Raw genomic sequence first — 7,477 nt, 5'->3', positions numbered from 1 at the left:
CCAGTGGAAGAATAGCAGGGAGTTGATAAATGAGGGAGAGTTAAAAAAAAAAAGGATTAAATCGAGTAAAAAAGTTAAAAAAAATAGAGGTCGTACAAATTTTGAGAGGGGGAAATAAAAAAAATGAAAGGGGAAAATTAAAAAATACAAGGGAAACTAAAAAATGATGGATAAGTAAAAAAAATGAGAAGGGGAAAGTAAAGAAAAGAGAAGTAAAATAAAAGTTAAAAAAAAAGAAATCGAAAACTGAAAGGTAAAGTCGAAAGATGAGGGGAAAGTCCAAAGTGAACGAAGTGTCTCTCTCTCTCTCTCTCTCAATTAGCTGCTATTCTCCTGAAGATGTCCACAAAAGCCTCCTTCTGCTATCAAAAGGGAATGGAGAGCGCGCTGGAATAATTTCCTGAGATAGCGAATGAGGAGGAAGAGGAGGAAGTAAAGAGGGAAGAATGATGATGATGATAAGGGTGATGATGGTGGTGGTGGTGATGATGGTGGGGAAGAAGGGAACCATGTGAGGGGAGATCAAGGGAAAGAGAGAAGGAAAGTGTGAATGATGGCAAGAAGTAGTAGTAGTAGTAGTAGTAGTAGTAGTAGTAGTAGTAGTAGTAGTAGTAGTATGAGGGGAGGAGAAGGAAAAAGGAGGAGGAGGAAGAATATAAGGAGGAAGAGGACAAAAGAAATGTAGAATAGTTTTAAATCTTATATTTGTCACACACACACACACACACACACACACACACACACACACACACACACACACACACACACACACACAACTCCCTTCCCCTCCCCCACACACATATATGGCCATTCAAAGCCCTAATCACCTCTACTAATTAACCTGAAGCACCTAATGGCTACCTTCCTCTGCCCGTAACCACCTTCCTCCTTCCACCTATCCTCGGCTACCTTCCCTTTCCCTTTCGTCCCCTATTGACACCTCTTAATCCTCCTCCCTCCCGCAAAAAACAACCACTAAAGCTTGTATTTTAAATGTATCGGCGCCTCAGTTTGTCTGTTTGAAAAGTCTCGTAGAAGTTGCTGGGCTTTTCGTGAACTGTTTTGTGATCCTGGTGATAGTTTTAAACGACTTCTGCGTCATGAACTGTAAAGACTCCCATGAAAACCCGGTTAATCTTCTCACTGGCCTTGAGAAGAAGTTGTAATAGGAACCCGTGTAACTTTATGGCCCTGTGATTAAAAGTAACTTCATCACACACCCTTTAACTTCTCACTCTTCCCTTTGTTATCTCCCTTAAAACAAGAACCATGTAAGAAGAACCTAAATATGCCTGCTTTAATATATTGCCTACCCTTCGTTTCACCCTAAAAAAATCAACCACTGTGATCAAAAGTAACTTCATCACACACTCTTTAATCTCTTGCTCTTCCCCTTGATGTTTCCTTTAAGAACCACGACAAAGAACCTATGTATATATGCCTTTTTTTTAATATACTGCTTTCCTTTTATCAGTGAAGTCCATTTTTATCCCCTTGTTTCCTTTTTCCGCCCCTTCTCTTTCTCTTCCTTCTGCAAATCTCTCCTCCTCTCCCTCATCTCCTACGAAGTCCATTTTTATTCCCTTGTTCCCTTTTCCGCCCCCTCCTCTCTCTCTTCCTTCTGCAAATCTCTCCTTCTCCTCTCCCGCATCTCCTACGAAGTCCATTTTTATTCCCTTGTTCCCTTTTCCGCCCCCTCCTCTCTCTCTCTCTCCATCTCTCCCACACTTCCAGCCTTTCATACACTTCCAAATTTTCTGTTTCTCTTTCGCTTCCATTCTTCCCCTCTTTCAGTCCTGCACTCACTGAATATCTCTCTCTCTCTCTCTCTGTCTCTCTCTTTCCCTCCACCTCTCAATCCCACGCACCTTCCCTCCCTCCCTCTTCTCCCTTCCCTCCCTCCCTCCCTCCCCTCTCTCCCTGCCTCCCCCTCCAGCCAGCATAGACAGCATCGATTCAACATGAAGTTAGCCGATGTTATTCTGAAACGACAAGATTCAATTTGGACTCCAACATTCCTTCTCTTCTCTTCTTCCACTCACATCGCTGCGCCTAACAACGTGACGAGACTCAATCTAATAAAAAGACGTTTAAGTGGCCTGTAAATCACTGCTCTGCCTATTGGTTTTCTTTAACGCTGCAGAGTAAGAGGAGAAAGAGGAGGAGCAGGAGGAAGGGGAAGAGAAGGACGTGAGGGAGAAATCTTTGATGATATGAAAGGATTCGTTATGTCGTTGGGAAAGTTCAGTGTTCAGTGTGATTTGTTTTACCTAGCTGATTGCTTGGAACTAATAGTGGTTCAGGATAAAGGTATTGTCAGACACTTCCACCTCTCACATCACCTATTTCTCAAGGCCGAAATAGAGATCAGCTGGGTTCTAACGTTTTTTTTTTTTTTTTCAGGCTCTTGGTACAGAAGGGTTAAACTACCGGAAGGGTCACAAAACTACCCCAGGAAATGTCCATAACTATTAGGACAACCTTGTCAGATTGTTCCAAAGGCCGAAAAGATCAATCAGGTTCTAATTAATTTTATTTTTAGGTTCATGGTACAGAAGGGTCACATTACCGATAGGGTTATAAAACTATCCCTGGAAATTACCACAACTCTCATAAGAAAGCCTTGTGAAATGTGTGTTCTTGGGAGTCGAAATGTTCAAGAATATGACTTAAAATCTAGCACCTATAGACCTTAACACACACACACACACACACACACACACACACACACACACACACACACACACACACTTTGTATTATAGGGGCACTGTTTAGCCGATTTTTTTCCCATTATTATTTTTTGGCGCCCTTGAGCTGCTTCCTTTACACACACACACACACACACTTCGAGGCCACACAAATCCCCCAAGTGTCCCGGAAATCCTTTTCCCTCCATCACTTGAGCGGCGGCGTTCGTCCCTATTCCTTCACTCCCTCCGCCAGAGCATCAAACTGATCCTTATTGCCCTCTTAAAGCTCCTCTCCTTTACCGCACAATCCCTTAACACATTCCCTCATCTTTCCAAGGCCTCCTTTCCTTATGCCTCAGACTATGCTATACTATATGAGCCTCCCCCTCCGCATCCTATCCACCTCTTCCTCCTCCTCCTCTTCTTCTTTGTTTTTTTCTTCTTAATTTTCTTCATTTTCTTCTTCATTTTCTGAATTTATTGTTAATTTTCTTCTTTATTTTAATCTGTTTATTTCTTTTTTTTTCTCCTCTTCTGCCTTTTTTTTCTTCTCCTCCATTTCTTTCCCCTCCTCTCCTCCTCCTCATCATCATTATCCTCCATCCACTTTTCTTCACTGTCTTCCTTTTCTTCTCCCCCTTCCCTTTTCTTCTTTTCCCCACACTGGTATACGATTATTTTACTCCTCTTCCCCCCCTTCTCCATTTTTTTTTATTTCCTTTTCTCTTCTTCCTTACCTATCCTCCCCTCCCCCCCGCTTCACCCTTTCCGCATCATCAGTTCTGTGTTGTAATCCCTTTCTTCACTCTTCTTCCTCTTCCTCCCTTCACCACCTTCACTCTCTCCCTCCCTCCTCATTCCCTCCCTCTCGTTCCCTTTTTCCACACCATAAATTTGCGTTGATTCCCTTTCCCATACATCTCTCTCTCTCTCTCTGTGTGGAAATAATGATGAAATACCAACCCTTCAGTCCTTCCCTCCCCCCCTTATTTCCCCTTCCACCCCCTTCTGCATCAAACCAATGGGTGGAGCGATGGTTATTAATTCATTCAAATGTATTACACAAAAAATGCATCAAACAAAAGGATGAATTATACCGGGAAATAATACACCTTTTATTCCCCTCCACCTGTGCCAATACGGTCCCGTTTCAAAGAGCCAGCAGCGGTGAGAGAGAGAGAGAGAGAGAGAGAGAGAGAGAGAGAGAGAGAGAGAGAGAGAGAGAGAGAGAGAGAGAGAGAGAGAGAGAGAGAGAGAGAGAGAGAGAGAAGAGGAGAGAAGAGGAGAGGAGAGGAGAGGAGAGGAGAGGAGAGGAGAGGAGAGGAGAGGAGAGGAGAGAAGGGAAGAGAAGAAAAGCGAAGAGAAGAAAAGAAAAAGAGGAGATAAATACAGATAAATAGCCAGATAGATAAAGAAAGCGAATATGTGTGTGTGTGTGTGTGTGTGTGTGTGTGTGTGTGTGTGTGTGTAATTAGTTATGCTCAGCCCACTTTTAAACACCGGATATGCAACATTTTTTCAAAAGGCGTAATAATGAAAAACAAAAACAAAAATAAAAAGCTATCAGGTATTATAGAGAGAAAAAGTAGCATCATAAAAAGCTTACTGGGACCCTTTGACTTAATAATAATCAGGAAGAGGAGGAGGAGGAGGAGGAGGAGGAGGAGGAGGAGATTGGGGAGAATTTCATCGGGGAGGGGCCTGTACTCTTTTAGTCCCTTCTTCTATACCTCCTCCTCCTCCTCCTCTTCCCCCCCCCCCCGGCCCCCCAGCACCACTAATGAAGCAATCCTTGGCCACGAAAATAATGGGCAGGCAGCGAGCGAGGGAACCCTGGGATTAATCTTGAGGCTCACTGGCTGGGAGATTAATTCAAGCTTCTTCCCTCCAGTAGCCCTCCTTACCCTCCCTTACCTCCCTGACCCCAGCATCCCTTCCCTCCACCCTATCCCTTCCATCTGTCTATCTACCCCTCCACCTTTCCTTCTCTCCCTTCCCTTCCCTCCAGCATCCCTCCTTCCCCTCCCTAACCTCCAGCATCCCTTCCCTCCACCCCTTCTCTTCCATCTACTAAGTCTATCTACACTTCAACACCTCCATTCTTTGTTGGTTTACACGATGAGGTGCTGGCTGTCATGTGTTTGAAGATACCCTAGATTTAACCTAACCTAACCTTATAAAACCCCAAACAGTTACTATAAGCCTTGGCTCAGAAAATTCATATATGCTTCCTTACTAATGAGACTTTCTATACAACAAAGGAGGTCATTCTTTGTTGATTTATACCATAAGGAGCTGCCTATCAGGTGTTTGATAACCTAACCTAATAAAACCCCAAACAATTACTATAGGATATCATGTGTTTGAAAGGTCGTTAAGCCTAACCTAACTATTGAAAGTACAATTTTTGTTGCTTAAAACTTTTTAAATTAATATTTATATTAACCAAAATTGGATTGTATATTAATACAAATGCACTTGTGTGAAAAAAAAAAATCCGAAAATTCACAAAAGTACCGGGCCCTGAAAATTCCCCGAAACCTTCCTTAGAAAGTCTATTTTTCCGGAAACTTTCCCACCCTTTGTAACCTTACATTTTCCACATGCGCTGTTCCTTTCCCTTCACCCTCTCTTCCCTTCCCTATCCACCGTTTCTCCACCCTTGTTCTTATTCCCTCCTCCTTCCCTCCTCCCTTTCCCCTTTCTTCTTTCTCTCCTCCCTCAAAACAACTACCCTTTCATCTTCTCCCCTGCCTTCTCCTTCCTTCCGCTGCCATGAAAACTTCCCTTTCTCTCCGTCTTTCTCTTTTCTTTCTCACTCCAGACTCCCTTCGAGGCCTTCTTCATAGACTCCTTCAGCGCCGCGGCCAAGATCAAAGAGCCTCACCAGCTTTGCAATTAGAGTGAAAGGATACCGAGGGATACTGAAGGATTCTGAACCAGGAGCCGGGTGAGGAATGGTAAGGCAGGAAGGAAGGGGGGGGGGTGAGGAGGAGGGAGGCATGGAGGGGCTCATCAGGGAGGCATCTATCAATTACCTAAACCAACAGTTCCCAATGTGACAATCCAAAAATCCCTCAAAGTCAGAGTATTTTCCTTTAAAGTTTGGCCGCAGTTTTCCTTCCCCGGTGAGTAAAGTGTCTGCCGGGGAAGGTGCTGCCCGTGGCCCAGAGGGGGAAACGTGGCAGCATGGAAGGCCAGGCAAATAAGTGTTGGTTTATAACAAGACTGCCTGCTCTGGGAATTTAATCAGTTAGTCAGCCACATCATTTACCTGCAGTACAGATTACACCATTCACTGCAGGTGCGTGTGGGAACGTTCATCCAATTCTGGTTGCAAGAAAGTAATGTTATGCTATTTTTGTTAGTTTTTCATTTGCATCTTTTGCAGTATGGCTGTTTCACTCACTGGTTGACCTAGTGAAAAAAAAAAAACATGCTAAATTTTGGTGCTGTTATTTCTAATACTCGAGTTAGTCTGGACCTCAAAAACTTGGAGTGCTTAATGAAAGCTAACTTATTCAGGTACTTTAAAACCACTATCAAATTTCCCCATAGGTATCTCTTGTACAGCATTATTTACAGATTTACATAGATGTTAAGATATTAAAAAAATACCAGTAGCTTTGGAGTTAATTCAGTACTTTAGCATATATTAAATTTTTCATTGTAGATCGAACTTTTACTGATCAGATCTTTGCAAGCTTCAGCCCTCCTTGCCAACCAGCGCCAAAGTATTAAAATGCACAAAACTAAATAAACAGCTTAGAGCGAAGTAATGCAACTCACCAATTTACTGTTGCGTGAATGCTACACTCCTGCCAACTAATTTAGAGGCAATAATAAAACTGAACTAAATATTGCCTTCGCACTCACTGAAATTCACTTATAAAAGCGGAGCGCAAATATGGTAGGAATATAATATCAATTCCAGAGTTATTTTTAAAGGTCATTTTCCTGTTACTAATAATGACTTGATATATCACTGGTATAGGGAAGGAGGAGGAGGAGGAGGAGGAGGAGGAAGGGTAGGCAGGAAAGGTTTGGATGGGAAGGGGGGGGGGGGGGGGAGTAGGAAGGGAAGAAAGCAATGGTGAGGATGGTTAGGAGATAGATATAGATGGGTTAGAGAGGATGGGAATAGGATTGCGTGAATGGCTTGTGGAGGGTGAGAATGGATTGAAAAGGAAATGAAGAAGATAGGATAGAGCGGACGAGTTGCTACGAAAGTGTGGGAGAGTTGGAGTGAATATAGATGGGTTGAGGATTGCGTGAATGGCTTGGGGGGAGAAGATGTGGATGCATGTGAGGAGGTAGTGGAGAGAGAGGGGAGGAAAGGGAGGGGAGGAAGAAGGCAGCAGTAGCGAGGATAAAGCAGGCAGTAACATATGAGAAACATTACCGTGAAAGAAACCGTGAGATGCATTAGGGGCGAAGAGAGAGAGAGAGAGAGAGAGAGAGAGAGAGAGAGAGAGAGAGAGAGAGAGAGAGAGAGAGAGAGAGAGAGAGAGAGAGAGAGAGAGAGAGAGAGAGAGAGAGAGAGAGAGAGAGAGAGAGAGAGAGAGAGAGAGAGAGAGAGAGAGAGAGAGAGAGAGAGAGAGAGAGAGAGAGAGAGAGAGAGAGAGAGAGAGAGAGAGAGAGAGAGAGAGAGAGAGAGAGAGAGAGAGAGAGAGAGAGAGAGAGAGAGAGAGAGAGAGAGAGAGAGAGAGAGAGAGAGAGAGAGAGAGAGAGAGAGAGGAGAGAGAGAGAGAGAGAGAGAGACCAGGAACCCGTGGGAGGCAGTACG

Source organism: Eriocheir sinensis, chromosome 33 (genome assembly GCF_024679095.1).
Source record: "Eriocheir sinensis breed Jianghai 21 chromosome 33, ASM2467909v1, whole genome shotgun sequence".
Lineage (NCBI taxonomy): Eukaryota > Metazoa > Arthropoda > Malacostraca > Decapoda > Varunidae > Eriocheir > Eriocheir sinensis.
Note: the sequence above shows the minus strand (reverse complement) of the source record.